This window comes from Chelonoidis abingdonii, chromosome 1 (assembly GCF_003597395.2).
Source record: "Chelonoidis abingdonii isolate Lonesome George chromosome 1, CheloAbing_2.0, whole genome shotgun sequence".
In the NCBI taxonomy this organism is placed as follows: Eukaryota; Metazoa; Chordata; order Testudines; family Testudinidae; genus Chelonoidis; species Chelonoidis abingdonii.
In genome coordinates this window covers 14,100,600-14,120,727 of record NC_133769.1, presented here as the reverse complement: position 1 = coordinate 14,120,727, position 20,128 = coordinate 14,100,600, and the positions used below count along the sequence as shown (strand labels likewise).

Genomic DNA, 20,128 nt, shown 5'->3' with positions numbered 1-20,128 from the left:
TTTAAAAAATAACTGATATATATAAATAATAAATATATAAGACAAAGCCTATTTATACATCTTAGCTCTAAGTATCTCCTCTATTTACCACATGTTCTAAATCTGTTCTCTCTGTCATCTAACAAGGTATCTTCCATAATTATTTGTATCCAGTTTATTGCTTGATTCCTTCCGTCCTTTCAAAATTAGCTTGTCTAATCAAAAATCACTTCTGGTTGTAGTTCATTACAAATAGATAGGAAGAATGCTTGTTTACTGAGAAATGTAATTGGATTAAAATATTGACAAGAAAGAAATCTGAACTGTAATGAATTTTTTTAAAAAGCACTATGAGCAAGCATGAAAACCAACAAAACCAAAACAAATTAAAAACTCTAATGAATGAAAATACTATAAATAGAATATGATGGTGGAAGGAATAATTTATCATCATCACTTACCTAGTCCTTGTTATTCAATTGCAAACAGCTGAATATCTAAGGAAAAGAGAAAAAGATTTATGTATTTATCAAATTGTGGTCAAGTAAACAATTGATATTAGCTGTAATTTATCTTCTGGGCTTTGAACCTCTGAACATTTTGATGAAGCTTTGTTACAGAAACAATAAATATAGTCTAACTGCAGCTTTATAATACATTAGAGGAAGTGGATTTCATTTCAGCTATCCAGTAACTATGTTGATAAAGTTCTTGTGATCACAGAAAAACTATGCTCAGTTGTTATCTTTTGTAAGTGTATATTTGGGCATATTGGGGGGTTGTGTGCGTGTGTGTGTGTGCGTGAGCGCGCACGTGCAAGCACGCGCACAGGAACAAATATTAATACAGAGAATTTGTCCAAGCATTAGGAACTTTGTGTTGAATGGTTATCATGTAATTTCTTTAGCTCATACCTTTTCCTGCCTCCCAGAAGTTAAAAATACACGAGCCCGCTCTGGTTCCTTATACTGACCAAAATAACTTAGTGGTATGTTGTTGACAATCTTTTTTTTTTTTAACTGAAAATTTAATAACTAAAATAAGGAAAATAACTAGAAATGAAAACACAAGAAAAAAGCAATAACACAATATGAAAGAAATAAACAAATGCCAAAAAGAAAACAATAAAATACCACAGAAACAAAGAGAATGCATAAGATGAATAACAAATAGCATATAAAAATTGGAAGCAAAATCAGATCATTTAGATCTATACTATAAATAGTAGAAAAAGAGATGACTTATGAAAACAGTGAATCTTAAATCCTAGATAAAGTTTGATTCTTACCTGATCAATTGGCTAATGCCTTTAGATCTTTAAATCCGCAGACCTAACAAACAAAATTGTGAACAGAAATTAAAGATAATAAACAATGTTCCATCCCTAAGAGATACATTTTGTTGATTGATATTAACATAATTAGCACCTCATTTTATTTTTTAGAAAACCATTCAAGTCATTCTTTCAGCTGAATAACAGCAGTGTTAGCAACTGAGGTCCACTGTTGTAACTGGATTGCAGGATCAGGCCCTAAAGTGGTAAAAGTTTAGGTTTAAAAGGATTCACTCTCATCCCAGTATAAAATAGCTTGTTTAGAGAGTGTAGTTTATGCAGCTGGTACGTTCATATTTTGGTACACAAAGAATGAAAAAAACCCCCACTAACCAAAGCATCAGTTTAGAGCGGAGATGAAAGCATAAAGCATTTGACTATGCAAAGACAGAAATTAAATGCCAGATACATCCTTTAAATGTACATATGAAAGTCAGTGGGAAGAAGTTTGTGCATGCCAGAGGCTCTAAGCAACTGTCAGGACAAAAAAAAAAATCATTAGTGGTGTAGATCCAGCAAAGCATATAAGCACACGTGTAACTTTAAGCACACAGATGGTACCATTGAGTAAAAGACCACACACTTGGTGAAAGTTATGCATGTGTTTAAGTGCTTTGCTGGATTGAGGCTTAAGGGAATGGAAAGATATTATGCAGAGCTGTGCTCCTAAATACAACTTGACTACCTAAATACTCCAACATTTCAACCTTAAAATTATAGAAACAAAAAATTGCAATGGCCACCATTATCATGACAAGGGACAAAGCATTAGAAGATGATAGGTCTTGTTCTATTTGTTTTCTTAGCTGGTAGATGTGTAGTCCTATCAGCTCAAACTGCTACACTTTAAAATACCACAATATACTTAAGCTATTATTTGTATCATATAACAGCTGTCAGGAGCTGCCACTGACCTGCTCTCCATTAAGTGTTCAAAGTATCATGTCATGGGCTTAACTAGGGACTAACCAAAATTTAAAGCCATTGCAGTGCCTAACCAAGGCTGCCTAGAGCTCAGTGTAGGCTACTGTGTGAGGAAACCAGGAGAACTTAGACCTGCCTGTAAATACCCTTGTCTACACTGAAGCTAGATTGTGCCTAATTTTCAAGACAGGAGCATTACCCCAACTCAAGAATGGAGTTCCAGTTAACCGTGAGCCAACAGTTGGTTGGAAGGTTTACTGCTGTGATATAGGACTTTAATGACATTCGAACAGGTCCCTTCCAGTTTTAGGAGATAGGTTTATCTCCTATTATCATCAAAATTATTTTTTGTATTAAAGGTATGCACACATTCTCGCCCTCCCTCCCCCGTGTGTAAAAATTACAGAAACTGGCTTATATTATAAACAAAACAAATTTTATTAAGTACAAAAGGCAGATTTTAAGTGGTTCCAGGGATAGCAAACAAAACAAAGCAGATTATTAAGCAAATGATACAACAAACTAAGTTTGACGCTCTAGATAGGTAGGATACAAATTAGTAGTCTCACCCTGAGTGATAAACAGGCTGGCAGATTCTTAAGGCACAAGTTGCCTTGGCTTTCCCATGTTTTCATAGACAGGCTAAACATATTAGCCTGGGACCATCACTTCTCACGGTTCAGTCTTTGTTCCTCAGGTGTTTTCAGGTGTGTCAAGTTAGGGAGAGTGCGGACCCCTCATGTTGTCATTGTTCCTCTTTTATATCTTCCTCCCACTTGCTGGAAAACTTTTTTTTGCTATGATCTGGGTCAAACAGTTCCCATCGAGTTGAGCTATCTCTAAGAGGTTTCTATTGCATGGTTCCTGGGGTAATCCATATGCTTGTGTGCATTTCTTTAATCAGCCATTAACATTCATAGAATCATAGAAGATTAGGATTGGAAGAGACCTCAGGAGGTCATCTAGTCCAACCCGCTGTCAAAGCAGGAGCAACACCAACTAAATCATCCCAGCCAGAGCTATGTCAAGCTGGGCCTTAAAAATCTCTAAGGATGGAGATTCCACCACCTCCCTACGTAACCCATTCCAGTGCTTCACCACCCTCCTAGTGAAATACTGTTTCCTAATAGCCAACCTGGACCCTCCCCCAGTGCAACTTGAGACCATTTGTTCTGTCATCTGCCACCACTGAGAACAGCCAAGCTCCACCCTCTTTGGAACCCCCTTTCAGGTAGTTGGAGGCTGCTATCAAATCCCCCCTCACTCTTTTCTTCTGCAGACTAAACAAACCCAGTTCCCTCAACCTCTCCTTGGAAGTCATGTGCTACAGCCCCCTGATCATTTTTGTTGCCCTCCGTTGGACTCTCTCCAATTTGTCCACATCCTTTCTGTAGTGGGGGGCCCAAAACTAGACTCAGTGCTCCAGATGTGGCTGCACCGGTGCTGAATAGAGGGGAATAAACTATTGATATTATTCCCTTGATCTGCTGGCAATGCTCCTACTAATGCAGCCCAATATGCCATTAGCCTTCTTGGCAACAAGGGCACACTGCTGACTCATATCAAGCTTCTCATCCACTGTAATCCCCAGGACCTTTTCTGCAGAACTGCTGCTTAGCCAGTCGGTCCCCAGCCTGTAGCTGTGCATGAGATTCTTCAGTCCTAAGTGCAGAACTCTGCACTTATCCTTGTTATATCTCATCAGATTTCTTTTGGCCCAATCCTCCAATTTGTCTAGTTCACTCTGGACCCTATTCCTACCCTCCAGCATATCTACCACTCCTCCCAGTTTAGTGTCACCTGCGAACTTGCTGAGGGTGCAATCCACTAACATTGTTTGGCCTCCAACATAGCACATTTGAAATACAGAGACATGGTCAATATTCCCAGCTACAGATAGAAAAACGATACATGCATATAAATTGGATAAACAAATTCAGTAAATTATAATCTTTCCAATGATATCTTACAAGAGACATCTCGCATAAAGTACATTTCAGTTATGACATATCCATAACAAAACTGTATTTCCATGAAGAATATGGAGTGTAGCATCACAGTATAACTCCCCCATGTGGACATTTTTTAGGAATAAACTTGACTTTATTTTGGATTAATTAAAGTCACTTTATTCCATAACAGAATATCCACAGGAAGGAATTATATCAGAATAGCTATAGAGTAAAAGTTATTCTGCTATACCTTTGCTGGCCAAATTCCCCATTCAGACAAGTGTCAGCTAATCTAGGCTGGTATGCGTTTCCATCTTCTCCAATACAATATATTTCTCAAATTACACAGCTCACAGCTGAGTTGAATCAGCTTGGATTTTCAGACTGTATTTAAAGCAACTCCACAACGCTAATAAACCAGGGCACTTAAAGGTTAAGCAACTTGGGTTTTGGTGATACAGTCCTTTATACTTTGCTTAGCTAATTACATTCAGTTAATTAACAATTTCAATAGTAACCTACCTTGCGAGAAAAATGAAATCTACTGTGCTGTACTGCATTCTGATGTAAATGGCTCTAATTGCACTGTAAATAGCATATATACACACTATACTCAATGTTAATAGCATGTAGATATTTTGTTAAAAGCTCCATTTGTTAGACACAAGCTGCAGCAGCTTGTTCTCTGCTCATGTGCAGTTTCAAATACGTGAGCTTTGCTAGGTTTTAGCAAGATTAAGCCGGCTTTATTATTCATTTAAAATCTATGCATTTACTTATAATATGTATTAACACCCAGATACCAAGGTGAGGGACAGCTTAGAAATGCATAGGTACATTTCATATTCAAAACATATACATGGGAGTCACAGGATTGTATTGTTTTGCCCATAACCAGAAGTCTGGAGAGCAAAATCTCATTAAGATCAGTGTGTAGAAGTAGGTTTACAAGCCATGCTTATCCATGAATGGATTAATTTAAATGTCTGAAAAAACAGATAGCTGTTCAAATAACCAGCTGACAGTCTTCGGATTTAGAAAGTCAAGCTAAGATGCACTGAAAACTTATGATGTTCAGAAATAAATCTAGCTGGAAAGTGGTGCTGTAGGAAAATGAATCTGGACTCTGGAAAGGCTGCTTCCCACCTCCCTCTTTCCTCCCTGATCTTCCCATGACTCTGTAACTTGCACTTATCCCTGGCATTCTGGTGGATTTGGATCTAATGTGCTCTCACATGGCACCTTTGAAAATCTGATTTGCATAAACCAATGCTTGCATAAGGTGTTTAAAAGATTTGTCAATGAGAAGAATATTGCAGCTGGAGGAATATTCAAAAGGCATGGGGTCATGCAACATATCCCATAAAATCAGGCTTACATGGTAGTTATACTATGGTGAATTTGTCCAGTATCGACTTGTAATGGTGACTAGTGGGTACCTCTGTAGATTCAGGTTTCTTACTGTTTCTAAGTTTTGGAGTTCTAAGTTAGTACAACATGCCATTTCTGATCACTGTAGTCTGAAAGTTGGTACCAGACGGCTCTGACACACCATTTTCAAACTTAGGGAGAAGCAAAAAATAAAATAAAATGCACCATGTTTGATGGTTTCTTATACATTTTTTGCTGAAACAGATACAATTCTGTTTGTGGATTTTGTTCATATTATTCTGGATCACCAGAAATTGCCATACTAAATGAGATCAGTGTACCACTAATCATCTGTATGTATTGCATAGGGCACTGAACTGCAAGTCAGAGGACCTAGATTCTATTCCAGACCCTGCCACCAACCTGCTATTTGACCTTGAGTGGGTCACTTTATCTCTAGGCTCCCTCCCGCCCTCTACTTGGATGGTAAGCTCCTCAAGGCCAGAACGTTTCTCGCTGTATTTATGTACAGGCCTAACATGGCCCCCATCTTGGTTGAGTTCTTCAGGTACTGCTGTAGTACAAATAAATAGAGTCCCATTACACACAGTTATGAAATCACCTAATAAAGGACATTTCATCCTATCCCCCAGCAGTTAGTAGCTGTCCTGTGTCCTATACAGGATGAAACTTAACCCAGACACCTCACTGAAACTAGCATTGGTGATAAGGAAGCTGAGCTATTGCTCTGACCACAACATGCATTCAAAATATGCTTGGAGTTTTTGCATAGAGTCAGTCTCTACTATCACTTCGATGTTCTAGCCTGGGAGAATATACAGACAGACTGCAGAAGTACTGACGATCCAAACACACAGTAAATTAAACCTACTTTTCATTAAATGTGCCATGTAGGAACTTAGGCCTGGGCCTTGAAATTTGCAGTTATTATATTCCATTTTTTACAAAAAAATTACTGTGACTTCACTCTGTCAGTAGGTTTCCCATTGTGTTTATATGGGACCTCTCCAGTCATCAAAATAATACCTGTAGATTTCCATGAATTGTAACCCCAATCTCTGCAGCCCTGCATGATTAAAAGCTTTACATTCCCTAAAAGCAACACAGTTAGAGCTGGACTGCAGTCCTGAGTGGCACCTCACCGGTTTCATTTGCCAGTATTGTTATTTTCCTAGGTAATATTTGATTTACAGGAAAAAAATGCTTTTAAGTCACATAGTAAATCCTGCAATGTATCCCCAAGTATAAAATCCTCAAATTGCCTTCATTTGTCAAATTCTAAAAACCCTACCTGAGACTATTCAGTGGCAGAGTAGGAATCTAATGATGGCAGTGGGCAGGAGGGAGACTACATTAACTCAGTATGTTTATACCTCTTACTCTCACACTCCCCCCACCGCTCTCTTCAATTCAATGACTTGACCATTGCAATCTTGCACTCTGCTTAAGCTTCCGCCTATGGCATAGCTGGCTCCAAATTCCAATCCTTGCAATTTTATTGAAGCCTTTCTGGCATTCTGGGCATTGGAATTGATTTTAAATTCTAGATGATTAGTGAAAATGGCAAAACATCGAGCTCCAACTCTAACGCGGCTTTCACCCTGAGCTATTTTCCATCCAAACCATCCTGCCTTTTCCCCCCGTGCAGACACAGCAGCTGTCTCCATGCTGTCACTGCTGCACATAGATAAGAATACAAGCACGTACAGTGAGGGAAGAGATTCAAACATACACAGTCTGGATTGGAGCTATTTGAATATTTCGTTGTGGAAAACTGATTATACAGATTTAAACCACCTTTTTTTGTTCACTGATCCCAACCATTGATGTTTGCTGGAATTGTCTGAATATGTTATGTGAATGAGCCCAGGTTTTCATTCATGAATAAGTATGATGCCTGTGTCACATTGTTGCACCTGTGACCCAAAGACCTCTTCATACGAACTGGCCTGGGACATAAAGGGGGTGCTTAGCAGTTACAGGGATCTCCTGGATCTGGTATGCACAACAAAGACTGTCATGTGAGGTTCTAATAAAAGCTGCTGTCAGACTGGTCATCAGTATGCAAAATTGCAAAATGCATAATGGATGTTGTGTAAGGAGTTATGAATATTAACATTCTTAAGGTCAATGTCTGGGGTCTGGTCACCGGGAAAAGTGAAAAGCAGGTTCTTTCTTTCTTTCTTTCTTTCTTTCTTGCAAGAAATATTTATCTACTTGTCTGTTAACATGTTTTTTGAAGTGTTGCTGTAGCTCTGTTGGTCCCAGGGCATTAGAGAGACAAGTTGGCTGAGGTAATACCTTTTATTGGATCAATTTCTGTTGGTGAAAGAGACCAGCTTTCAAGCTACACAGAGCTCTTCTTCAGGTCTGGAAAAGATACTCAGAGTGTCACAACTATATATGAGGTATGTGACTGCGTGGACTAGGCCCTCAGGCCCCCTGCTGGAGACTTTCCGGCCCTGCCACACCCCACCTCTGAAAATGGCAGTAGAGAGGTCCTCTAAGCTGTCTAGAGTGGCTGTGTGAGAAGTGACCAATCAGGGCCCAGCAGGCTAGTACAAGAAGAGCTGCAGGGGCAGACTGACCTCAGTTCCTCACTAGAGCTGGATAATGTGTGGGCTGGCTGAGGGAGCTGCAGGACCTTGGATAAGGTAGTGCTGACAGAAACCGGGGAGAGTGAGAAGGAGCCCTGAGCTGGTTGCAGGGACTGCATCAAGACAAGGCCCTGAGATAAGGGTGAAGACGTCACAGGACCGTGGGGAAGTGGCCCAGGGAATTAGAGCAGCAGCACGACTTAGATAAAAGGACATAGCAGACAGCTGCTATCTACAGGGTCCCAGGTCCTTCCCATCCTCCTTAACCACTGGGAGAAGTGGCCTGGACATTGAGGCATCCCAGAGAGGGGAACTGAACTGCAGCAGCCCACCTGGAGAGCTGCGGCCAGAAAGGGCGAAGACTTTGTTGGCAGGCAGGGAGCTGTGGGGCACTGCTCTATCCTAGAGCAAGGATAACTGGGGGGAGACCTTACAGAGTCTCTGTTGGACTTGTACCCCGGAAGGGGCTTTGTTCTGCTTTTATCACAGTGTGTGACTTGGCCGGAGGGCTGAGTCACTTGAAGGCCCACCACAAAGAGAGAGAGAGAGAGAGAGTGTGTGCAGGCATGTGCACTCGGCCAGGGGGCACTCACAAGAGGTGAGTGTGACCCCGTTACAAGATGGAACAGATTGCTTTGCATAAGTAGTTACATTCTAAGAGACTGTTGAAGCTGAATGGTTAACATCTATGCAGTCACAGGACAAAATGGCGGGGGTTAGTGGGTTACAGATTGTTGTGACAAGGCATAAAGCCAGTATCTTTATTAAGACTATGATTATTATTGTCCATCGAAGTTATGAATGTAAGCTCCCAGGACTGTCTTTTGGAAGCATTGAGCAGGTTTCCTTTGAGGACAAGGACTGAGAGGTCAGAAATGGAAATTGTCTGTATATCGGTTTACATGTAACTTAAATATTGTAAGGTTCACAGTGGACCTCCACTCACCAGTCTGAACCAAATGCTGATGAAGGATTGTGAAAACTTCAAAGAAAGAAAAGTAACTGCTAGTTAATTTTAGTTCTGGAAAGCATGTTGTGATTTTGCTTTATATGTAACCATTTGTTTCCAATATCCTTATTCACGATCACTTGAATCTGTGTACTTTGATAATAAACTTATTCTTGTTTTCACTACCAGTATATCTAAGTGCTGTGTTTTTAACAGAGCCAAGTTCTAAGAAATAACTAATAAGCTGTGATGCACTGTTCATTTGGGAACAGCAGGCCTGGTAATTCTCTGAGTGTTCAGTGGAGAAGGGACTGGACACTACAGGAAATGCTCAGAGGACTCAGGGCTTAGTATGTGCCTATCGCTATCTGTACAGAAAAAGCAAAGTCTTTGGAGGCTGGGAAGGCAGTGCTTGTGTTGCCTCAGTCTGATAGAGTCAGGGAGCTGACCCACCACAGGCACAGACAAGACTTTCTCACTCTAAGGGAAGGTGGCGATGAGATGCCTCACAACACTATAAATTCCTGTGTGCTCATATCTGAAAATACCTGGTCTTCCAGGACTGACTGCATATCATTCTTTCTGCTGTTAGTGCCATCATTTTAGAAAGAAACCATTCAAGAGAGAGAGCCAAAGTTCAGTCTATTAATTGCTCGGAAGACCTGGATCTTCTTAAAATTAGACCTAAGAGTGAAGAAGGAGTTAGTGCAGCAGTCAGGACACCAGGGCAATATGCTCTCAGTGATCTAAATTATTCAGAAGCTGTGGAAAGCATATTGAACTATCTGGAGCATCTTTGCAACATTTCCCACCACCACAGCTATAAATATAATGTAGTAATCAATCCTGGAGCTGATAAATATGAGAGGATACTCCTTTCCTGAGACCGTCACATGACTCCCATAGGTTGAAAATGTAATTTTCAATAGCTCAAATCTTCCACAGAAACATAACAAAAATGGTCCCATGCATTGGTTCTCATGGAAAAACAAAGAGGCCTACATTTTCACAAGCAACTGGTGATAATGGGTGTTTCAGTTTTAGGATACCCTACTTGAGATATCTTAGAGGGGCCTGATTTTCAGAAAGTGCTGAGAATCCACCCTCTGAAAATTGGGGCCATTTCAAATGTCTGCAGCTGGGCAGCCAGAAATGGAGGCACCTATCTCACTAACCACAGTTGAAAAATTAGGCTCTAATATATATCTATAGACAAAATGTATGCTGAAAGACGAAGGGATTTGGGTTCTGAGGAGACAATCACGCCTTCTCCTGCCCCTCCCTGCCGTCCTTCCCATGCACAATTTTCTTGTATTTTCTATCTCAAAATGTTAAAATAAACCCAAAATGTTATGTTACAAGTGCCCCACATGTGACAAATGTTGGGTGCAATGGAGCTTTATTCAGATAGGAAGAATAGAAATCAGGTTAATCATGGAGACACACTCTCCAATTTTAGGTATTTGTTTCATGGGACTTATAAACTCTACAGGAACACTTGTTGTGAGAGCTTGTGCAAGTTCTCTCCAGGAACTTATGAAGTTTGCAGGTGTTGAAGAAACTCCCACAGGTTCACACCTATGCACCTAACACCACAAACTTTTATGCCCAGCATTAATGCTATAAATGCTCCACTTCATTATACCCCTTCATAGAGTAATGCAGAAATCTAATTTTACAATTTTAGATCAAACTGGGTTTGAAATAGATAAAAAACAAAAACACGTCTGAAAGGGGAAAATTCAACATTTTCGTTTTCTCCAAAACACATTGTTTGATTACCCTCATAATTTCCCCAATCTTTCCTTCTGGCCTAAGAGTAAGAATGACGAAATCCAGGAAGCTTTTTCTCAAAAGGCAAGGATGAGGTGGTAAAAATACTTGGTCCAACATATTCCAGGAGAAGGAAGCAATTTATCACCACACACACCGCATCTTTGCAACTTTAGTAAGGGAAAAAATACAAAATGTTCATGTCTAACTTCTCTTTTCAAGAGAAGAATATAATAAACAGATTTTGGGTTCCGAGTATTATTTTGAGATAGTTGTGGACTGGGCATTATACTGGGAGATCTAATCTCTGTACTAAGTTAATCCTTTCTGTGGCCTTGCTCAAATCACTTAATTTCTTTCTCTCAACTTACTGAAATTGTCTTTGTCCATATGTGTTATGAGGACTAATGTATGAAAAGTGTTTGTGTAATACCATCCTGGGCAGGTAATCCATGAGACTTGAACTTGGGGTATCTAGAAACATGAATGTCTATTGTTTGAGCAATGGTACCAAAACCATTAACTTGAAAGCAGTAGCAGACACCTTGGTCTTTGTATGTGGGCTGGCCAATAGATGGGGTCAAAGAGTCATAGTATACTAACATAGGTTATGTTTACATCTTCAGAATGCTAGTGCTAAATATTTTCTCCAATGTGGAATTCCTCTGTGCCTCTTGCATAGAATGTTTAGGTTTCTTTATTCCTATGACATATTATTTTTTAAACATACAAATCACACATGAAATTGTACCTAGACCAACAAAAAAAAATCCTTTAAACTTCTTTTTAATCTTACAATTGACAGAACTAGTACAGAAAGCAACTGGTACAGTACATTTTAAATGATTTGCACTGAATGTTTTCCATATGCTAGACGTTTCTGATTTGAGGCAGCATATCTTTTAGACAAGAAGAAATATTTCACTGAAAAGAAAGCATTATTGGAAGACTACTTCCTCATTATGCAAATAATGAAAAATTATTTGTACACTGAGCATGATTTCCTTAATACACCTCCATTTTCTCAAATGAATTTTAACTATAGGATAATGCAGGGCAAGAACTTGAAAAACAAAAGCCATTCATGGTCAAGCTCTTAAGGTAGACTTACATAAATAAAAACATTGGAGTAACATTTTTATAATATCAGAGGGGTAGCCGTGTTAGTCTGGATCCGTAAAAAGCGACAGAGTCCTGTGGTACCTTATAGACTAACAGATGTATTGGAACATAAGCTTTCGTGAGTGATGATGCATTTATAATAGTAATCTAAGTGGTTTGTGTCAAAGTTCTCTAGTAACTAAAGACAAGCCTAATTTTCATATTTTCATGCTGCCTTTTGTGTGTGTGTGTGTGTGCGCATGTAAAAGAGATCATTCATCATTTAAAGTATATAGAATAGGGATACAATAGTCTGCATGCCATTTTGAGGAGACAAATAGGTTATGGTGCCAGGACCAAAGGACTGAGGAGTGATCTCTATCCCCAGTTATGGGATTTTCCTAGAGCACTATGGGAATGTAACCTGTTCTCCCATACTGCTTGACTAATACCTAGCTCATATATAGAAATTTTCCTCAGTAAATATCAGTGCTTTACCAAGAAGGTACCATAATCATCCCTATTTTACAGCTGGCAATACTGCGGCACAGAGGTATCTCTTATTTACTCCAGGTCACTCAGCAGGCTAGTCACAGACCCAAGACTGGAACTTAGGTCCCCTGAGCAGTCCAGTGCTCCATATCCTTTAGGCAACACTTCCAGACTTCCAGAAAGGGTTAACAAGATTGGAACTAAGGGATAAGTAGCCAGAAAGCATTGCAGCTGCAGTGGTGTAGCCCCATGCAAGTCCATACTGGCAACTGAACGAACCAGTGGTACTTGCACCAGCTCAATTATCAATGGTTCAGTTCTGTAGTGCAACAACATCATTAGTTATCAGGCGAGATGCTCAGCTGCTTACCCCAAATTCGAGTCTATTTTCTCTCAGTAAGCAGCTCCTTCTGCAGTTGTAACATCTAGTGAAATACTCCCTGCTATAACTACTGCAAGAGGTGACATGTCCATCATCGGAATGCACTGACGAGTAATTTGCTAATTTAAGGTGTTGAGGCTTGCAAAGACATCGGATGATCATCAGAACATGGCATGGGTGTTTTTGGTTATAATTAAAATTAAATTACATTTCAGCACAGAGGGAATAATATGATTTTCTATAAACTAGAGAAGCATCCGTCCTGAATAGATACCTCTGCTTTTAGTGATGTATGGAATTCCAGCATTGCTTGCATTATTTACCTCCATATTAGCATGAGGAACCTGGTGATTATTTATTTATTAGGGCTTTGGTCAATGATTCTACATTTTGTATGGAAAGGTTGTTGGGTTTAATTGTGGTGAGGCAGCCAGAGCCTAAAGTTAGGAGTATTCAAAGTGAAATAAATAAATATGCTTTGGTCGATTCTCTTCTATGACAGAGCTCAGCTTGGACCAGAAGAAATGGGGAGTATCAGGGAGCGAACTCTAGCTTCCTGATTCAGAAAGCCACCTCCAGCCCCACTTAAAATTGTTGCTGGGCAGCTCTAACTTACTGGCTTAGGTTCTTTAATGAGTTCTACACCAGTGGAGGATAGGTGTAGCATAGCAGTGCTTTGCCTGCTGCCTCCCCTCCCACCCCTGACAGGTACATGGGAAAGCAGTAAGCCCAGACACGCTTGGTCCAGCATGGAGTTCTCCTAAACCAAGGGAATTTCTGACGGCCATCTGCAGCCTATTGAGCTGCCTAAGAGGGGTAAGGGGCCAGATCTCAATAGAGAATCTGGCCTAATACGTTTCTGGAGCCAGAAATTTATTTCCTCTTCTTTCTCCCAGTTGTCAGGAGATGCCGGGAGGGGAAAGATGGATAGTTCTCTCCTTCTTGGTCATCCTGAGGGCCTATGAGTAAAATTGGATAGCATTAGATTTCACCATGCCACCTAAAATTCAGGATTGACCCACATATAAGAGGCTCCCTCTAAAAGAGTCAAGCATTCCCTTCAGCCATGGGCTTCACAGATCCCTGAGCACTGGCCCTGAACCAGGGGTGGCAGGTTTGTATAATTGTTGGTGCTGCCTGGGGAGACATGCGGGGGTGGGGGGCAGGGGGACACAGAACGCTCAGGGGAGGCATGTGGGGGAGCAGGCAGAGCAGGGCGATGCCCCGGGGGAGGTGTGCGAGGAGGGACTGGGGGAGAGACCCGGCTCCGAACATTGGTGGAGCTGGGCCACCCAGGCCTCGAATTTGCTGGAGCCCGGGCACCATGGGCCCATGCAGCTCGTTGCCCCTGCTCTGAGCTATTTGGCAGAAATGACTTAAACTTTTCCAGTTAACATACCAATGTTTGTTTGTAAAGAATGAACCAGAGTTAAAAAAAATAGAGTTAGTTTTAAGAGCCTTCTTTTTGATAGAGTAAAAGTATCTGGGAAAGGTCGAGAGCTTCTTGAGGGAGAGCAGCCTATTTCAGAGAAGAATAGATTTGAAATCATTTTCAGTGCTACAGCTATGAAAACTCACGACTGAAAACTCTAGCCTTGAGAAGTAACAATGCATCATGAGAAAAAGGTGAGTCAACATGTAATGTTTCAATTACAGAGCTCTCAAGGGTGCACCGGTGGTGTAATAAGTAAGGTCATGGTCTTTCCGTCAGCAGAACCCCTGATATTTCAGCAGTTGCACTGAATGGGAAACAATAATAGTTATGATTGTGGGAAGACCAAAGATCATAACGGATCGATCTAATGTTCAGAAAAGTAAATAGATAAAGATTTGTAATGTAACAAGCGCCTGTGGTATTTGTATGACCTGGGTTGTGGGGTTTTTTTGGTCTGTGTGATGGTGTCAGTGAACCATGGAGGTGACCAATATATGCAATAGCACATGACGAAGGAATTTAAAGACATAGCCACCTTTCCCCTCAAATACCCTTGTTTAGAACCCTCCAGAATTTGAAAGGTGGTGGAATTTAGGGTGTCTTAGAAATTTTTTTTTTAAGATGTATTTTTGCATTAGACTGGGATAAGAAAAGAAGGAAATGGATGGGCTCAGAGGACAGGAGGCAGTGAGCTCCATTGGCTTGGAAGTCAGGATGTCTGGGTGTTAGTCCTTGTTTTGAGATGGATCTGCTGCATTGTCTGTGGGCAACTCGCTCTACTTCTCTGTATCTCTTCCCCCCACCCATTCTTTCACCTGTCTTGTCTAGTTATTATAAATCCCAGCCCTGAAGAGCTCTCTCTCAGCAGTTTGTACTGTTGCCACTTTGCCCTAAGCCAGTATTTGAGGCCTGAGGTTGTTTCCATTAGAAGGAGCAATTGACTTTGAGTCAGGTATATTCTTTGGTCCTGCTTATTTACAAAGAATGTACACAATGTCCTATTTCCCTGAACATGGTATAAACAAACAACAGTAGGCAGTTTCCTTGCTATACCCTGCCTCTCTCCTGTCTGTTGACATTCTGGCTGCTTTAACACACACACACACTTTGCCAAAAACAATCCGCTAGTCCCTAAATTTGCACAGATCCTATTGCTTAGCCCTACTCTGGCTTTGCCATGTGGCTCAGAGCCTTGGTCGGTGGCGTCTATAGTCTCTAGCTATTTTACACTATAAAGAGGTGTGATGTGTGTGCATATCCTGCACTGGACCAGATAGGGTTAATCCCACATTATGGATGGTGGAAGTCCTGCTCCTTAGACCATGCTGGGCATGCTCCAACTGCTGCCTCAGTATAAAAGGGAGCAGCCCAGTTCATTCTACGCTGACCATCGGTGAGGAAGGATGCTTGGTGAAAACTCCAGTCCAGGAGTCGCATCAGCCCCTGGCTGCAGTAACCAGAGATCCCGAGCCCAGACCGGAGATCTGGTGCCTATGGCTGGTCAACTAAAGTCAGAATCCCAGCCAGCTACCCAGGGCCAGCTTTAAGCCAATTCCCCCGATTCCACGGAATTGGGCCCCATGCCTAAAGGGGCCCCAAGGGTCTTTTAATTTTTTTTTTTTAATCCCCTGGCAGCGGAGTGTGTGTGTGTATGTGTGTCCACTCTGGGTCTTAGGCAGCATTTCAGTGGTCCTTCGGTGCTGCGGAAGACCCAGAGCGGACCCCCACCCCTGCCGTCGGGTGAGTAAAAAAAAAAAAAATTAAAAGACCCTTGTGCTGAAGTCCCAGACTGACGCCGGGTATTCAAATCCCCCACCCACCCTTCATAAAACCAGCCCTGCAGCTACATGCGCCAGGGAGCTTGGAATCCCTGATGAAGAATAAACCCCAGCTTCCGGACACACAGCAGGAAGTGGCCTAGGGAGTAGGATGAGTGGTATCTTCCACGTGAGGAAAGTTAGCATGTTGCATAAGATCCCTGCTGGCTGGGTGGTGACCACGCTCACCACTGACAGGATAATGGGTTGGGACCTGGTGGAGCAGGGAGGGTTCAAGTCCCCCTACCCCAGCCATCACCCTCAAGGTAGTGGCCCCTGACTCTGGCCGTTAAGCCACACATCCCTGACCTCAAGGGCAGTTGGATTGACTCTAGCCAGCAGGTTGAAAAGCCCTGAGCCCAAGGGCAGCCGTATTGACTCCAGCCATTAGGCCACACAGCCCTGATCACCAGGGCAGCCATATTGACTTGGGCCATTGGACTGCACAACCCTGACCTCAAGGGCAGCTGTACAGACCCTGGCCACGCAGTCCTGACTCCAAGGGCAGCTATATAGACTCTGGCCACTAGGCCATTCTGTCCTGAACACAAGAGCAGCCACATCGACTCTGGCCATCAGGCTGCACTGCCCTGCACCAAAGGGCAGCTATCTTGACTCCAGCCACTGAGCCATGCTACTTCCAGTCTACGGATGATCTGGAAGACTGTAATTGTGGTGGTATCACAACCCCAACCGACCCACGACAAGAGGTTTATTTCTTCCTTACATTGAGTCTGAAAAAGGGGTTGTTAGCATGGCCATTGACTTTCATCAGGTCTGCAACTGATCTATAGATCAAGATATCCATGGCTGCCATTAAGTATATCTTCTAATTTAACACTACAATGCATGGCACAGTAGGGACCCAATATCAGTTTAGGCCTCTAGGTGCTACTGTAGTGAAAATAATAAAGATTAATAATGGAGCAGGCACTCTGCACAGTACAGATCCCAAAGAAAACATGACCTTTCCTCTTTAGGTCATTAGTTAGCTTGAATCCAGATCGAGTCAATGTTAGAGGCCATACACCTGCCAACTTTTCATCGACCTATACTGAGCGATCATGTTGTCTCTTTTGAGTTCCTTGTGCAGTGGCTGTAACCACAAAACAACATTTATCAAAGGAAACAGGCCAAGCCCCTACCCTATATATAGTAGGTTGAGAGAAAAGAAGCTCCCGTGGGCAAGCCCCATGCTCCCTGTGGATGAGGCCTTGAAGCCACTGACTGTTCCTTCCTCCATCATCCCTGAAATGGTTAAGTTCTAGCAGGACAAGCTCTGTCAGTAGAGGAGTGAGACTGTCTCTCTACCCTGAGATCTGGTACCAAAGGACCAGTCAGCACACATGAAACCTATTCAGTGAGGCACTGTCTCCCTCTAGTGGTGAGTTGGCCACAGACGTTGATGAAACCATTACAGAATTGGCTAACAGAAGTGGATCTTTTAGCTCATGCTTTTGGATGCAGAGCTCCCATGTTCAATCCTGACCGTCAGCAACCCACACACATGCAGCGTTGCATGTAGGAAAGTGCCTACACTACCCTGACTATGCTACAGTGCTGTAGTTATGCCAGCATAACCTTGTACTGGAGATGCAGCAATAGAAGATGCTTTTCCATCATAGTTGGAACACCACTCTCAGAGCATTGACAGCTAAGTTAATGGAAGCATTCTTCTGTCCACCTAGCTATGTCTACACGGGGGGTTAGGTTGGCATGTTGCTTAGGGTTGTAGATATTTCACATTCCTGAGAGCCATACTTATGTCAACCTACATTTTAAGTGTACACCGGGCCTCGGTCCTGATCTCAGTAGGGTTGTGGCAGTACATGCAGAAATCTTTAGGAAAATCCCATGCCATAATTTGCATTTTCTTATATTCAAATGTATACATTAAAAAGTAATACAAACATTTCAGGCCCTATAGCTTGAGAAAGGTACAAATAAAATACATTTTACATGTTTAGGTATAACATTTGTCAATCAAATTAGTCACTGAAAATAAATATGAAATAGTTTGGGACTATGAGAGGATTAGTGTTTACATTTCCTGATTTATATGCCTTTAAATTAGTAACCTTAATGTTCTATTAATGTAATTTCTTTGCATTTAGTATTTTATCTTCATTTAAATAGCAATGAAATAAGTCACAGTGATTTATAGCAAAAGTTAATAGTGTTGTCAGATTCACTTCACTGTCCGCCTCTTGAGATTCTTCCCTGCTAAGTTGTCTAGCAGTATCCACTCATTTGATTTTTATCAAAATCTAGCAGTGTTGTATAACAGCTAATCACTACTACACCGTGATTCAACACAGAGAAACTAACAATATAGATTGTGTAATCATTGATCTTTTCTCTCACAATCTCTGGAATGTTTCTTAATTATGCATAAAACTAGATGTGGCTGATACGACAATTCAGTGCTATTAGCTCTGCAGGAGTGGTATTAGTCTTCCTGACTTGTCTGTTGGAGAAATCTGCTAAGCAATTTCTCTGTTGTAAAAATCCTCAGCTAAATTTAGAGAAAGTCAAGGGAGATAGCATTGTCCAACTTTATCGAGCTGTCATTAAGATTTTTGAAAGGAGTCTAAAAAGTTGAATTCCATTTGACATAATCTAAATTGTTACTGATTTGTTGACATTCACACTGTTGCCTTGGTGGCAACAGAGGAAAATTTTCAAAGCAGTTGTCAGAGGACTGGAGGATGTGTTTGTGAGTGGAGGAAACAAAGGGAAAAAATATATTCAGAATTCAGAGTCACAAGACTGCTTTTGATGTTTTTTGTTTATTAAAGAAATACACATAGCAAATACTAGCAATCTGCACATAAAACACTGTTTTCAGCTTCTGTAGCCCACAGATACCTTATTCCTGATGGGAGTGTTAATTTCAACACAATGACAGTAATAGCAACTATGGAAACAATGTATGCATTCAAGCAGCCAAACAGTCGGAGACTCTTCTCAAGGAAGAAGTAACAGCACTAAAAATAAATAAATAAAAAATCCATTTTCTAATTGAATCTACAATGTAAGTGCTATCTTGTTAAAAGGGACCTTGCTATCTCGATAAGGGAAACTAATGAGATGGCCTTTCTAGGGCTAGTCACATAATAGTCCTGGTGACAAGGGCCTCTATCAAGAAATAAGGCTGAAGATAAATGAGATTTTTCTAATATCCATTTCACCCATTGTTCACAAGTGTCATGCAGTACAACTCCTATTTATCACAAGCTAGTAGAGACTAGACATGATTTTGTAAAGGAAGGCAAAATTGCAACAATATGTTAACAGGATTTAACCTCTCACACTTTTATTTTCTTTTAATTACCATTTAATTTTACTATTCAATTTTTGTTTGCTAAGGCCCTAAAGGACAGCACATGTATTTTGTATGTGCTGCTAGAACTCCGACTGCACCAGAATTTTATACAGCATTCCAATCTCAAATGCCAGTAAATCTTTCAAATTAGTAATCCCCTGAGCCCCAGGTCAGACCCCTTTCTCAGGGCATCAGGATTATGTTTTCTATATACAACTAGAGACACAAATTCCACAATCCAAACCTGTCCCTTCCCCAGACCCAGGGGCTTCCTGCTGGAAGCTCCCTGTGCCAGGCAGCAATTTTCCTGGTCTTTCTACATGCCATCTGCCTGGGAGTCACCCTACTCCAGGACCTGCCCCAGGAGCCAGCCTGATTCCTTTGCTTCTCCCATCCCAGGCTCTCCTGCAGGACCTCTCCTACTCCCAGCACTCTTCCGCCCCAACTGAGCCACTTGCTGGCCTTTATAATCACCTCATCCCCCGCCGAACAGTGTCAACAGGGAGGTAGAGGATCCAAGGTGAGGCTGGGCCCAACTCCCCTTAACAGGCCAGTCATTGATATTTAAAAATAACTGAATGGACAGGAAGGGAGAGAGAGAGAATAAATGTGTTTATTCTACAATGTTTAGAATAAGTTTCACTGATAGACCTTTTATCCTTAATAATAATAATGAA

At 41.4% G+C, this 20,128-nt stretch overlaps 1 protein-coding gene across 1 annotated transcript in view; it reads right to left on the bottom strand.

Annotated features, from left to right (window-relative positions):
* The window catches only part of CELF2 (CUGBP Elav-like family member 2), a 703,635-nt gene that overhangs the window by 549,678 nt on the left and 133,829 nt on the right, over window positions 1-20,128 (bottom strand). Inside the window, exons 2-3 of the mRNA XM_075064174.1 lie at window positions 1,268-1,310; window positions 441-476 (exon numbers count right to left, since the gene is read on the bottom strand). The gene's annotated coding sequence lies outside the window, so the exon portion shown is untranslated. The remainder of the gene's footprint in view (window positions 1-440; window positions 477-1,267; window positions 1,311-20,128) is intronic.